Source organism: Palaemon carinicauda, chromosome 43 (genome assembly GCF_036898095.1).
Source record: "Palaemon carinicauda isolate YSFRI2023 chromosome 43, ASM3689809v2, whole genome shotgun sequence".
NCBI classification, from domain to species: Eukaryota; Metazoa; Arthropoda; class Malacostraca; order Decapoda; family Palaemonidae; genus Palaemon; species Palaemon carinicauda.
In genome coordinates this window covers 19,772,216-19,787,161 of record NC_090767.1, presented here as the reverse complement: position 1 = coordinate 19,787,161, position 14,946 = coordinate 19,772,216, and the positions used below count along the sequence as shown (strand labels likewise).

Sequence of the window (14,946 nt, the reverse complement as noted above, 5' to 3'; positions counted from 1 at the left end):
GGAGGTTTGGGCTACGGAAGAAGAGACCTTAGGATTTTCTCTCTTCAAAGAAACCTTTGAAAGAGAAATATCCTGCTTGGACTTCTTCTTCCGGCACCGGGAAAACCTTTCCCACTGGGAGGTAGACCACTCCCTGCACTCACCACATACATTACTACTATCAAACCGTTGGCCCTACAATAAGGGCATAAGGTGTGAGGATCAGTGTCGATTGCCGATATATAAGTCCCACAAGGACGGTCAGGTAACTCGGGACACTTTCGCATCGTAGAGGCCAAATTCACAAACACACTGTAGAAAAAGAAGAAGCAAACTAAAGATTAACAATGGCTGTCAGTGTAGGCGAGGGTGACAGTGGACACGTCTGTCTAGCACCCGAGCCGATAGCAAAGCTAACTCAGCACAGGTGTGTGTGAGGGGGGAGGGTAGCAGGCTATCCTCCCTACCCCCCCCCCCCCCCCCCCGCTAACTAGCGGTGGGGTAGTAAACCCTCGTTAAAATTCTAATGGTTCGTAATTTCAGCTACGCCGAAAGTAATTACCCATATTAAATAGCATGGTTTGTATTTCAGTTACGGAACAAATCACAAATTATCAAATAATATAAATGATCCAGAGAGTTATTTTCTATACCTATTAACCGAGAGACAAACCTTTATAAGGGTGTAGAAACTGTTTGGACAGGGAGTACGCTATCCAACTGGGGGAGCCGAAGGCTGAGGCTCGGAGAAAGAAGCAGACCCTTCTCCCAACGGAGACTTATTACAGGTCGCCTACATTGCCTCTGTCCTTGACTCATCCTGCATCGTAGGTCACCTGCAAATTGAAAATCTTATATATTCAACTGCAATTTTATTAACCGATATAAAATAAGTCATATTGGTGTCACCTAAACCTGGATTTAAAAATATATATAAAGAATCCGGAAAATCACTAATATTAACCCTTTTACCCCCAAAGGACGTACTGGTACGTTTCACAATACTCATCCCTTTACCCCCATGGACGTACCGGTACGTCCTTGCAAAAAAATGCTATAAAAATTTTTTTTTTCATATTTTTGATAATTTTTTGAGAAAATTCAGGCATTTTCCAAGAGAATGAGACCAACCCGACCTCTCTATGACAAAAATTAAGGCTGTTAGAGCAATTTAAAGAAAATATACTGCAAAATGTGCTGGGGGAAAAATTAACCCTTGGGGGTTAAGGGTGGGAAATTTCCAAAGAGCCTGGGGGTAAAAGGGTTAACCATAAGTGAATCGGCAAATACATTTTATACACAAATAAATTTACTTCAGTTTACATGACTGTTTTGCTAACTTACAAAAATCAAGTTATCATAAGAACAAATATAAAAACTACAGATATAAAATTATATAAAACTATTAAGTGTTGCTTTTTAAAACTAGAAGGGCACTCAGTAGAGTGCAGACCTCCGCCGCGGCACCTTATTTCTCGACCTTGACCTTAGACCTTAACACGTATTAATTGACGTGGATTTCAATACACTTAAATGTGAACCAAGTTTGAAGTCTCTCTGACAAAGATGTCCAAACTTGTGAAAGATTACGTGAATTGGACATTTTGCTAGACTGTGACCTTGACCTTTCAAAATTTATTCATTTCCAGCTATTTACATAAGAGTTAATCCCTGCCAGTTCCATTACTCTACGATTAAAATTGTGGCCAGGAAGCGGTTCACAAACAAACAAACACAAGGTAAAACATAACCTCCTTCCAACTTTGCAGGTGGAGGTAAATATAAAAATGATAGATATTGGAAAAATTTATTAAACTTTAAGCGTTGCTTATTAAAATGACAAAATTTGGTCGTCCAATGACTGTTGGGGGTCACTTGAGACAATACAGCAGATGGTTCATCCTGTGCTTCTGTGATTTGCGATATGAAGCCAAACTACTTCCATGGAAGGTCAAAGGTGATAAACCCCAAACATGAGTGTACACTCTGACCCGCATGATTCTCAATTGTAAGGTTCTAAATATGAGTAAGTGGTCGAAGAGTTCCCAAATATTATTATTTCTATTATTACTTGCTAGGCTACGTTGGAAAAGCAGGATGCCACAAGCACAGGGGCTCCAACAAGGTAAAATAGCCCAGCGAGGAAACAGGAAAAAATGAAATAATTTAGGAACAGTACCATCAAAATAAATATCTCCTCTACAAATTATAAAAACTAACAAACCAAGAGGAGAAATAATGTAAAATAGTGTGGCCAAGTGTACCCTCAAGTGAGGGAACTTGCGGCCAAATTTTGTAATAGCAGCAGACATACGATACCATGAGAAAACGCCAGTCGTCGAGCAAACAGAATCAGAATTTCCCCCAAAGACAAAACACAAATGGCTGAGCATTACCTACAAGAAAAATATACAAAATCTGGTAGCACCTGGAGTAAGTCTGTAGTCTAGGAGGGGGCTAAGAACCGAGTGGCTATGCATTAAACTGATTAGTGGGGAGTGGCACCCAGTTGTTCGTCAGTATCAGACAACACCTCGTATAGTTAGACAGCCGAAGTGATAACACCAAGATAAAACTCATTTTTGCATTAATGTGGGAATAAACATATTAACCATGTTTAAATCACGAACCAAATTATTCTTAAAAATTCTATGGAAAGGATTCTATGATTAGTTTTCCTGACAATGATTTATTTATATATATACTCTCAAAAATAGAAAATTTGGTATTATTGTAGTGTATTACAGGGCAATGTAACCTAGGAAAAAATTACTTGTTCTTATAGAAAAAATTACGCACTCTTTGATAATGACACTCGTTCCCGTCGCAAATGAATAGTTTCAGAAATATATATCTATATCCTACGAAAATAGTGGACCCCCCAGTGGGAACTCGGTGTTTTGGGTGGGGAAAACATACTGGGGAAACGATATATCGTAAAACAAGCCTTTTCTTCTCTATACATTACCTCCTTGGATGTATAATAAAAGGAGGAAAATACAAAACAGTATAGCTGGATAAACTTTGGAGGTGCCGTTGCAAAGACTATGTCTCATGAAAAAATATAGTAACCAGTGCTGCCAACGTCTGATGTAAATAAAATGTTAGCGTATCATGCTAACATTAGCAGTGTTTTTCATTTAATTTTTCTCATTCTACTTGCCCGTTGTAGACGCTCTTGTACGTGCGTTTGTACATAGCAGGTTTCGACGTTCTGCGCAAAAACCCCGCCTCCCTGCGCAAAAACCCCGCCTCCCTGCGCAAAAACCCCGCCTCCCTGCGCAAAAACCCCGCCTCCCTGCGCAGAGACTTTTCCTCCACCAGTAGGATTTCTTCTTCTCTAAACGTGAAATGTAACTCTCCGTCTCTCTTCCAGCTCTGTTCAAGTCTATTACTTGATTAGTTATGTAATACCCTCGTATACATATTACGTTTGACCTAATAATTATTCGTTTAATTATCCGATACCTTATAAAATCGCCTCATTTTATATTCCCATTAAATTTTTATCATACATTCCATTTTAACTTCCTATATTGCTTTTATTTCTTTTGTTATTACCTTTTTCACACCCCGATTTCCCATTCCAGTTCATTTGTGTTTACCCTCTAGACTCCGTTGTTTTCCCGTTAACTAATCACGACCCCTTACGTATTTAAAGTTTGCACAAGGGGGTTGTCAGGTAATATCTCCCTACCCCCTTCCTTCATCTCTTTAAGTGGTCTATTCATACCCCTTCCACCAAACCCTTTTCCCTGGAAACCTTTGTCTAGTAAGGTGTCCGTCATTTCAAGTGAGGTTTTATTTTTTCGTATTTTGCGATGGAGGAAGTTTATAGAAACTTCTAACGTCTGCAGTATTCCATTTCTAAAAGTATTTGCTAAATTCCATGGTGATTTTTATGATTCGAAATCCAATGTTGATAATTTCCTTAAAGCACATAATGTAATACCTCAACGTTTGCAGTGCCCCAAGTACCGCTCCTTCCTATCTTACAGGAAAGACATTCACATATTTTACTGTAATACCCAAATCAAGATGTCTAACACCAAAACGAAACGACAGTGTGACTGTTCCTGCTTATAAAGGTACATTTTTGGGAAAAAGTCGCTAGTTAAGTCGTCAGTCTCACCCTCCCGTGACCCGAAAGTTTCGCCGTCCGGGTCATAAAGGCAAGTCATTCAACAAAAGTCATTATATTGGGTTTGTGACCTGTTAACTTCTAGGTTAGGTTAGGTTGGTTTGTTAGGTTCTGTACCCTTTTTGTACCTTTTTATAAATTATGTAAAGTGTATATGGAACAATTCTTTAAAATACACATAATATTACTGTAGCATTTCTATCGTTAGCAGTGCCTTTGTAACGTTGTTAACACTGTGTATCATTGGTAATGTTGCTAATCTTATCGTTCTCAGTACATACGTGAGTGAAGTGACACCGTTGAACGAGTCATTATATTTAAACATTTTAACACATATAACAATAGGGATTATATTTAATTTTAACAGAAAATATATGTTTTCCTGTAGAAAACGTGATTTAACCAGTTTTCACCATCATTTCATTCGTGATAACAGCAACCAGTTCGGCAACCTAAAGTTAGTCGGATTGGTTGTTCTGTTTGTTTGCGGTTAAAATGAAGTTCAAATTCGGTCAAATCACGTTATTTACTACAGGAAAACATATTTTCTGTTCGAAATCAGAATCAGTAATACAGAAAAAATTTTATCTGAAAGGAGTCTATCATTAGTTTTCCTGATAACGATTTATTTATATATACTCTCAAAAATAGAAAATGAACAACGCATATATGAACAATCTTCTATGAATAAAGACAGACAATTGATGTCACCAGCAAACCCGTTCAGATCTACAATAGCAGTAGTTAGCAAGAAATGCTTGCGGAGAGTAACGCAATATCTACAACTTTTGAAATATACTGAATAATTTAAAAAACTACTTCAAAAACCCTAATAGTTCAGTGGGCAGAAATATGCTAATTATATTGGGAGTTTTAGACAACTTGTCACTATATGATCAGGTGAAATAATAGTCTTTAACATAAATATAACAGGGGTTTTTGTCTAAGGTAAGACCCTCACATACTGGAGGTTAGGTTAGGTCAGGGGAGAAATTATGATCTGCCAATGAAAAATATTGGTAAAATTACAATACATAAAATTTACATAGCTGTTTATAAGTTAAAATTACATATAGGATTCCAGAAATTTCCAGGAATGGTCTGGATCATGGAATTTGAAGAATATAACACTGAAATCACGTGGGCTAGTCTCTGCCACTATGAAAATCTAAAATTGGGGATAAGTAAATGGCACAATTTATAACTTAAGTAACAGATTCTGCTATGGCCGTAATATGACCTTTATGCAGTAAGAGTATTAAAATAACTTTCGATAATGAAAGAATTAACCATTAAGTAGGATATAGCATGAAGCACATGGTTCTGTCACTAGAAGCCGGTTCACAAACTCTAAATCTACATTTTCCCATATAAATTCTGGGATTGCTACTTTTAATTATATTTCAAATCAACAATAGACTTATATAGATTAAATTCTTATACTAATACTTACAGAAAAGTCACTTTAAAAGGCACAAAAAATAGATAAAACTTGTAAACTGCGACAGCTACTTTGATGAGCTTGATGTATGACTCCGGTCTCTGGCTGCCATATTGTTAATCTAAACAAACGAAACTTCCCCTAAAATAGGGGCTAATTTTCTCCCTAGCATTCGTCAACACAATCTAAATTCAGTGTTATATATATTTAGGTGTCTTATTATCATATCATAAAATGTAATTAATTTTAGGAATTACGTCTTTTGTAACCATAAATAATAAAATTTACTTAAAGCATCAAACTGATTTTTCTACTATAAAATTTCCCCCAAATTAGGAGCTAATTTTCTCCCTAGCATTTATCAACCTAATCTAAATTCAGTATTATATATATTTCTGTGCTTTATAGTTATATTATAAAATGTAATTACTTTCAGGAATTAAATTTTAGTAACCATAAACAATAGAATATTTTTTCAAACTATCAAACTGGTTTAGAAAACTTGTTCCCAAAGTCACTAGATTTTTTTTTATTTTGGAATAATTCCCCTAAATGTAGACGCCATGATCTAAGTGCCAACAAGCTTAAATACAAAATATATAATAAAATCATATATAAAGTGAATTTAAAACAATTAAGCCATATAAATATTAAATTAAAATATGATTATGATATATTTAAAATAATTAATAATGTTTTTATACACATTTTACGCTCGGCACCTAAAAAATGTTCATGGACATGGCGATGGTATCGCCTCCTATTGAGTGTAAAAACAACTAATTTTGCAACTATTAACTATTCTATCATATAACTATTGTATAAACTTTAAATCTATGCTTAATAAATATTATTTTTATTGAATATTATATTATTAAACTATAAAAATGTATTTTAAATAGTATTTTATACCAATAAATCTCTATTTATCAAATAAATATGATATATTAAAGGTACATTGCAAGTATTAGTTGGTAATACAAAAAAATCAGCTGATTTTTAGCAAGAACACGTGGTCAAAATGAAAAAGATTAAATGAATCAAATATAGTGAAATTTTCAATGAAATTCCCTTAGATTTTATCAAAGTTTAATTTTAATCAAGAAAATTTGTTGAAAAGTCTGTATATTTCTCGTAATTTGGAATAATTAGGATATTTTGTTAGTGTTTGAATTTAGCGCCAAGATATTAAGTGAAAATAACAAGTAATAGATATTTCAAAGGTAATTGTCAACTTTTTACGTAAATAAGGGCAATATTACCTTTATTATCTTACAAATATTTGGCAAATATCACAGTTTGAAATATTATATATATATTAGTTTTTTATAGTCTTAATATATCAATATACCATTGAAATTATATATAGAATAAATATATATTAATAGACTAGTTAAAAACTCACCCTAGAAGGCTTTCTTAGTATATAACTATCATTCTAAATTTAGATTATTTATATATAAAATATATTTTAATCAAAATTCACTTAGAAATTTAATAAATTATTGAATAAATATGTTATTATGGCTATAATTGTTTTATTTATTTGTTAGAAATATTAAATTTTAAGGTTTTTGCTAAAGTTATCTGGTAAAACATGAAACAAATACTTTTCTTTTTTTTGTCAAATCTTTTAAGGAAATAAATTTTAAAATTTTTACTTTTACATTTAATTAAAATCAATCAAATTTTATCATATTAATTTTATCAGGAATTTTTATATTTATTATGAATGTTAAAGATTTAAATCTCTTGTTGCTTAAATAAGTTTTAAGATGAAAATCTTCCAACAAATTTTAATTTAATTTGTCTGGAACACCAATACTAGGTTGGTTTCCTGTGTGATCAGAGAAAAGTCTCCCACCATCACCAACACGCAGTTGTCCAGCGTGTTGATGAAAATTGGCCAAACCATAGACATGAATAAGGACATGTCTGAGGCCTTTGTCCTGTATTATAACCCCAAATGATAAGGATATGTTTATATACAGTTGAGTAAACTCAGTGGAATATTATGGACCTACAATACCTAAGTCCAGTGCTACACCACTCCGTCAATATTTATTATTATTAGCTAAGCTACAACCCTAATTGGAAATGCAGGATGCTATAAGCCCAAGGGCTCCAACAAGAAAAAATAGCCCAATGAGGCAAGGAAATAAAGAAATGAATAAAATACGAGAGAGAGAGAGAGAGAGAGAGAGAGAGAGAGAGAGAGAGAGAGTTCTACACGCAAATATATATCAATTATTATTATTATTGAGAGAGAGAGAGAGAGAGAGAGAGAGAGAGATCTATGTAGCCGTTTCTAGTCCACTGCAGGACAAAGACCTCAGACATGTCCTTATTCATGGCTGTAGTTTGGCCAGTTTTCATCACCAACTAAGGAAAATAGCCCAGTGAGGAAAGGAAATAAATAAAGTACGAGCGAAGTCATGAACAATTAAACTATTTTAAGAACAGAAACAACATTAAAATAAATCTATTATATATAAACCATAAACTTAAAAAAAAAGGAAGAGAAATAAGATAAAATAGCGTACCTGAGTGTTGTACCCTTTAGCCAGAGAACACTATCCCAAGACAGTGGAAAACCATGGTTCAGAGAATAACAACAACAACAACAACAACAACAATAATAATAATAATAATAATTTCCTCTAAATGTTGTGAAAGAAATTTATGGCGAAGCAAATTCCACATTATAAAGTAATACCACAGGAATAAACAGTACAGTAGAGTACATCACATGAGATTTAAAGTACATAAAAGTAGTTTGGCAATGTGCTTAAATAGTCACCTATCTTAAATTGTCGAAGAAGAAACACTCAAAGAGAATTTGAATACGTTTAATCGGGAATAAACAATGGAATATCAACAATTATATATATCAAGGAATGGCAGAATTCTCGAATAAAAATAATATATTTCAGGGAGACAATAATAAGAGAGAGAGAGAGAGAGAGAGAGAGAGAGAGAGAGAGAGAGAGACAAAATACACCTGACTTTGTTTTGTTTTCCAACAATGGTGCGCTAATTCATTGCCAAATCTCCAAACCATATTTTACTTTATACTGAAAAAGGGGATTTATTATGTTATAAATGATTTAATTATTATAGAAAAGTCACTCAATTTAAAGCCTTGATTTGTATATGATACTTGACTTTCGAATAAATGAATTATCCACTAAACTCTTTTGAACATGTGGCAACGCTGCATTTCCTCTTCTCTAGGCAGTCCACATAATATAATCCGACATGTTTGTCCAGCCTTAATAAAGCATAATGCAATGCTATTCATTCGTCAAGCCATAAAGTATCAGTCATTGTTTAATATGTTGTTATTTAAGTCACTATTTAAATATTTACGACAGAAAAAGGCTAGATGGAAAGCCGTTATATGTCAGACTTACTCGGAAAGTTTCACAAAGGATTGTTTGTTAAAATTAACTTTAATTTTAAGCACGATTTTCTTGGCTTATATCTTTTATGCGTAATTAAGATAAGCCAACATATATAGCCAAGGACTGAAACTTTATGAATTTTGACAACCATCTTTACCATAATATTCAAAATCATGTTATAAACAATTAAGCAGAGAGAGAGAGAGAGAGAGAGAGAGAGAGAGAGAGAGAGAGAACATGATTCAGTTGAGTAGGAGAGTCCACTCTCTCTCTCTCTCTCTCTCTCTCTCTCTCTCTCTCTCTCTCTCTAATGAACAAAAACTTCTTAGAAATGTGTATGTGTGTGTAAATAGAAATCACGAAAACTAACGTGAATAACACATGAAATATGTATAAATGCATGAACAAATGCATGTATAAATGCATGAATTATTGAGACAAACTGAGTCGTTTACCAATAAGATAGATTTTCTTTATATAATTACGGGAACAGAAGAAGACCTGAAAATATTTCATGAAAATTGTGAGAAAAGAAAAATAGTAAAAAAGAGATCATGATGAATGTTTTTATTTATGCAAAGATGTCGGTAAAACGCTTGTAAGGAACAAAAGACAATTGATATATTTACTGAATTCCATTATGGTTTGCACAAGAGAATTATATATATTTAATGTGTTTATTGACCTTTTCAGTCTATTATAAAGTCTAATAGATGTCAGGATATATAATGAGGATGACAGACAATAGATGGACATTAAGAATACAAGAATGGGTCCCTACAGATTGTAAAAGAAGCAGAGGGAAAGGAAGAGAAGACGATGGATCGACGAACTGTTTGCGGGCGTAAACTGGCATAGAAAGACTATAAACAGACTCAGTGGAAGGACATGTCTGAGGCCTTTGTCCTGCGGTGGACTGGTAATACACACACACATATATAAACCGATTAAAACAACACAAAGTTAAAAAGGAAAAAAATAGCCTCACCCTTAGAAGGAAGTAGAGTAGATCCGTTTAGGTTCACTATTCATTGTTCACTGACCTTGTCCCGTCAGGACTCAGTCACTCAGGACGTAGGACCTCCTGAAGCTCCTTCCAGGGCCCAAGGTCACGGTGGGCCCGGGAGGCGCCTCAGGGCTTTCAGGAGTCGCGAAGTCTGTGAGATTTAGGGACAGCGTAATTTTCAAATTTATTTCAAAGTAATGAATAGTGATTAAAATTGCTATTAAATTCTGAAATGTGTTTATTAAAATAAAGTCTATATCAGGATAGATATTCTGAATAGATAAACTCTTTTTTTATATATTCGTTATATTTGAAATTACGAGATCTGTGAGATTTAGTCATTCTTCCGACCATTCGGCCTCTTGCCATTTATTTCAATTTATTTCCAGGGTTTCTTTTTATAGTCCCTATCCTATATAGCCTCCCAAAAAAAAAACATTGATAGAAACCAGGACAAACGTAAAGTATATTATTGTATATAAAAGGATATACTAGATCCAGTAACTGTTTAATATTTTGCTTATTTCTGTTTCTTTCGTTAAGGCCCAGATAAAGTGTCAATCATGATTGTACAATCTTCGAGATGGCGCAAACAGTGTTTGAGCCCTTACACTACAATCAAGTTTGTGCAATCATTAGTTCACTTTTAAAGCTTGTAGCGTGAAGATGAGCAAAGAGGCAGCATGTATTGGCATTATTCTGCCTTTAGACGATGAGGAGGAAAGTAAAAGTAAGAAAAAAAAAAGAGTTGGATGAAAGAGTTGTTCAGAAAAAGGAGTATATTCACGCATGAAAATCTTGGACAAACATTTCAGGAACTAATGTTCACCACAGCTATCTCTCCACAAAGCCTTGGTGGCATCATCATGGAAACCTGTAGTGCTATTTGCACTGTATTAAAGGAATATATTAAGGTAGGTTAAAGAAGGTGCAGATAACAAAAGTATTTATTAATAATAGTTGGACTATTAAATGACAAATTCTTTAACACCATCACCAAATACATAAGAAAATATATTTCCCCTTGGGAACAAATCCCCCCCCCCCAAAAAAAAAGAGGGGGGGGGGGGATCCTGATGCCAATATGTCATAACGTATTTAGTTTTCCAAGTTGTACTGGGGATCATTCAAAAGGTCTGACATTGTTGTGTAAACACGTACTCCAGTCGTATCTGTTATATTTCAGATTATAATATTACCTCGACTTGTGAATGCTCCGCTGTCAGAGGACAGTGCAGAGATGGGCGTGGGAGACCTACTTTGAATATTATTTTCATTAATCTTAACACTGTGTCTCTGCAATGTACTTAATTTTGCCTCAAAAAGAATATCATTAATAGCCTTCCTGGCATATATTTGCTGTTCTGCACTGATTTCCCTAAATTCTTGAGCCCAGCTCATGGCAAAAATATCAATGAAGTCGTTACTTTGCTTGAGATGTGAGCATGCAAGTGAGAGTGCTTCATAACGTTTACTCTGCATTTCCAATTTCTGTATTTTCTTGAGACGTCTGAATCTACCTGCTGTGACTCACTGCCTAATGTGGAGGGATCTTGCGGAATGTAAAGGGAGATTACTAGGAATATTTTGATTTCTTTAGGCTTCATAAAAGAAAATAATTGAGAAATCTTAAGATTTCTATTGGTTACTATCTAATTTTCTGGGTGCATGCGGAACCGACCTCTGCCAGAATAGGAAGTATGATATATTAAAAATTCCAGTCAGGCGAAGTGGTCAGGTCAAAATAGCCTAATGCATTCATAAAATAAAATATAGCCTTTTCATTTTCCTAAAATTTTATCTAAAATATTGATCACGATAATGATGATTGACAGGATGAAAATGATGTATGGATATTTACGAGTATATCAATTTTATTCTTTCAGATCCCTAAAACAGCATTTGAAAGGACTTGACAGTTTCCCCTTTGCATTGGGGCAATCTCATAATTTATTTATTTCCTTATTTCCTTTCCTCACTGGGCTATTTTTCCCTGTTGGGGCCCTTGGGCTTATAGCATCTTGCTTTTCCAACAAGGGTTGTAGCTTGGTTAATAATAATAATAATAATAATAATAATAATAATAATAATAATAATAATAATAATCGATGGGAAACACGTGCAAATCAAGAAACCCATTATATCTGGATCATATTACTTTATCTATAAACATACATTTACCATTGTGCTTATGGCTGTTATTAACGCTCACTATGAATTTATGATGGTTGATGTAGTTACCAATGGTAGAGTGTCAGATCATGGAGTGTTTGCTAACACAAAATTTGGTAAGAAAATGAAAGAAAAGAAATGAAGTATCCCTGGACCAACCACTTTACCCGGCTGCCCTGACGCTTTACCTTTTGTTTTCGTTGCAGATGATGCATTTCTTTTACTGGATAACTTAATAAAGCCTTTTGCATACAGTAACTTAACCAAATCCAAGCTATCTATGATTACAGATTATCCCGAGGTAGACGCATCGTTTGAAAATGTTTTTGGGATTATGTCAGCTCGATTTAGAGTTCTTTTGTCGACGATTGATGTCACCAGCATAGGCTTCAACAGTTGTTATGGCATGTTGCTATCTCCATAATTACTTGAGGAAACGTAATGCACAAGCATATCTAAATGGTTTAGATGTTGAAGATCAGAATGATAAGAAGGTTAATGAAGCGAATGAGAGGTATGACAACTGGCACCAACCTGCGCACACAATGAAACTTCATCTGCGAAATATTTAAAGGATGCATTTTGTAATGACTTTAATAATGAAGGATCTGTTCCCTGGCAAGACTCTCGGATTAACAAATAATGCATTAAGTTGATCACAGCATCTATAGCCTAGTCTTAACAAGAGTAGACGTTTGGGATGCTAACTTCTATATAGCAAGATATACATAACTTTTTTATGGTTCATGTTCATCTCATGAACTGCTTTAGATAATTGTTAATAAGTTAATGGTTAGGATATATATATATATATATATATACTGTATATACTGTATATTTATATACACACATATATATATATATGTGTGTGTATATACATATATATATATATGTATGTGTGTTTGTATATATATATATGTGTGTATATATATATATATATATGTGTGTATATATATATATGTGTTTGTATATATATATATATATATGTGTGTGTGTATATATATATATATATATATAAGTATATATATGTATATACATGCATACATACATATATATATATATATGTGTGTGTGTGTATATATATATATATGTGTGTGTGTGTGTGTATATACATATATATATATATGTATATATAGATATATATATATGTATATACATATATATGTATATACATATATATATATACATATATATATACTATATATATATATATATATGTATATATATATATAAATATATATATATATATATATATGTATATATATACATATGCATTTACAAACACATACATGTACACATACACATACACACACACACACACACACACATATATATATATATATATACATATGCATTTACAAACACATACATATACACATACACATATTTATGTGTGTATATATATATATATATATATAACTTGTTTATGTTATTATTAATGTAAATGAATGGGTGAATAATTGGTATATGTTATTATTAATGTAAAAATATGGATGAATAGTTGAAATGTTATCTATTGATTCCATTTGTCATCATCCACATCATCCATACGCGACACTCCAGGCTGCTGGACCTCCTGGTCACGAAGGAATGAAAGGTCGTCGAAATACCACAATGAAGGCGTCTATATATCATCTACACCAGCACTGACTTCATACTGTTGAGTACCTTTTTCAGTTCCTTTTGATAGTTCGAACGTAAAGAGTTTAATTTCTTGGTCACTGTGGATAGTGTGGCACTAGGGTCTATTTTTCGCATTTTTTCTATCAATTTGACATAGCATTCACTTTTCAAACTTCTGTTCTTATCATCATCGCTTTTAATTTTCCACAAAGCAGGAAAATCTCTATAGAGTTGAATAAACTCCCCCCAAAAAATCTTGAGAGTCCTGTGCGCTCGCCATGGTACCAAAGAAAAAACTTTGCTGTTGGCGCAATCATCGCTACAGACTATCAGTCCTAATTGTGTAACTACTATGATTGGGCAAACACTACTCAATCATCTGCGCAAACTGTCGATCACACCTACTCACTAAAGGATATGCCTGCACAACCACTTAGATTACACAATCATGATTGATAGTTTATCTGGGCCTTAAGAGGCAGTTGTACCTTCCATTCCTGACCAAATCATTGATTCTAGCCTCAGTCAGGCTCATCTCCAGCCTCTCTTTCTCTGTTTTCATCTCTCTAATGATCCCCCATTGCTCCTCAATTGTCTCTTTCAGTTCCTCAGTCTCTTCCTCAAATACAGATTCCAACCGATGAATAAAGGTCACTTTTTCATCATTAGCTCTTTCCAGTTGCTCACTCATTTCAAGATTTATTTGTCCCATCTCACTTAATCTATTTAGATATTCTCCGATGGAAGCATCTTTATTAGATAATTGCTCTTTTAGGTGATCGCTGCTTTTTTGAAGATGTTGCAACTTAGTCGAGAATTTCTCAATCTCGATTTCTTTTTCCTTTTGAAGAGTTTCGATTCTGTTGGAGAGACCTTGAGTCTCTGCTTTCAGTTCCTCTATCTCTTCCTCGAGTTTTGCTTCCCTCTTAATTCGGGCTTTATTTTCTTCCTGAACTTTTTCCAATTGTTGAGTCAGTCCAAGAATCTTTTGGTCCTTCTCAGTTAATCTATCTAATTGATCTCCAATTGCATTCTCTTTATTAGAGAGTTCACTCTTTAGTCGCTCGTTGGTTAGTTGAAGATCCTGCAACTTGGATGAGAAATGTTGTTTCCATTTCTTGATCCTTTTGAAGAGTTTCCATAGTGTTGGAGAGACGTTGAATCTCTGCCTTCAGCTCTC

General features: G+C 33.9%; 2 long non-coding RNA genes across 3 annotated transcripts in view; one reads left to right on the top strand and one right to left on the bottom strand.

Annotated features, from left to right (window-relative positions):
- LOC137633441 (uncharacterized) overlaps positions 1 to 14,946 on the bottom strand; it is a 149,123-nt gene that overhangs the window by 12,157 nt on the left and 122,020 nt on the right. Inside the window, exons 1-2 of one of the 2 annotated variants that reach the window (XR_011042218.1) lie at positions 5,574 to 5,671; positions 653 to 815 (exon numbers count right to left, since the gene is read on the bottom strand). This is a non-coding gene — a long non-coding RNA (uncharacterized lncRNA). Of the gene's footprint in view, positions 1 to 652; positions 816 to 5,573; positions 5,672 to 14,946 lie in introns of those variants that run through there. The other variant, XR_011042217.1, reaches the window with a different exon arrangement.
- LOC137633440 (uncharacterized) overlaps positions 1 to 14,946 on the top strand; it is a 376,441-nt gene that overhangs the window by 301,885 nt on the left and 59,610 nt on the right. The gene's annotated exons all lie outside the window — the stretch shown is intronic.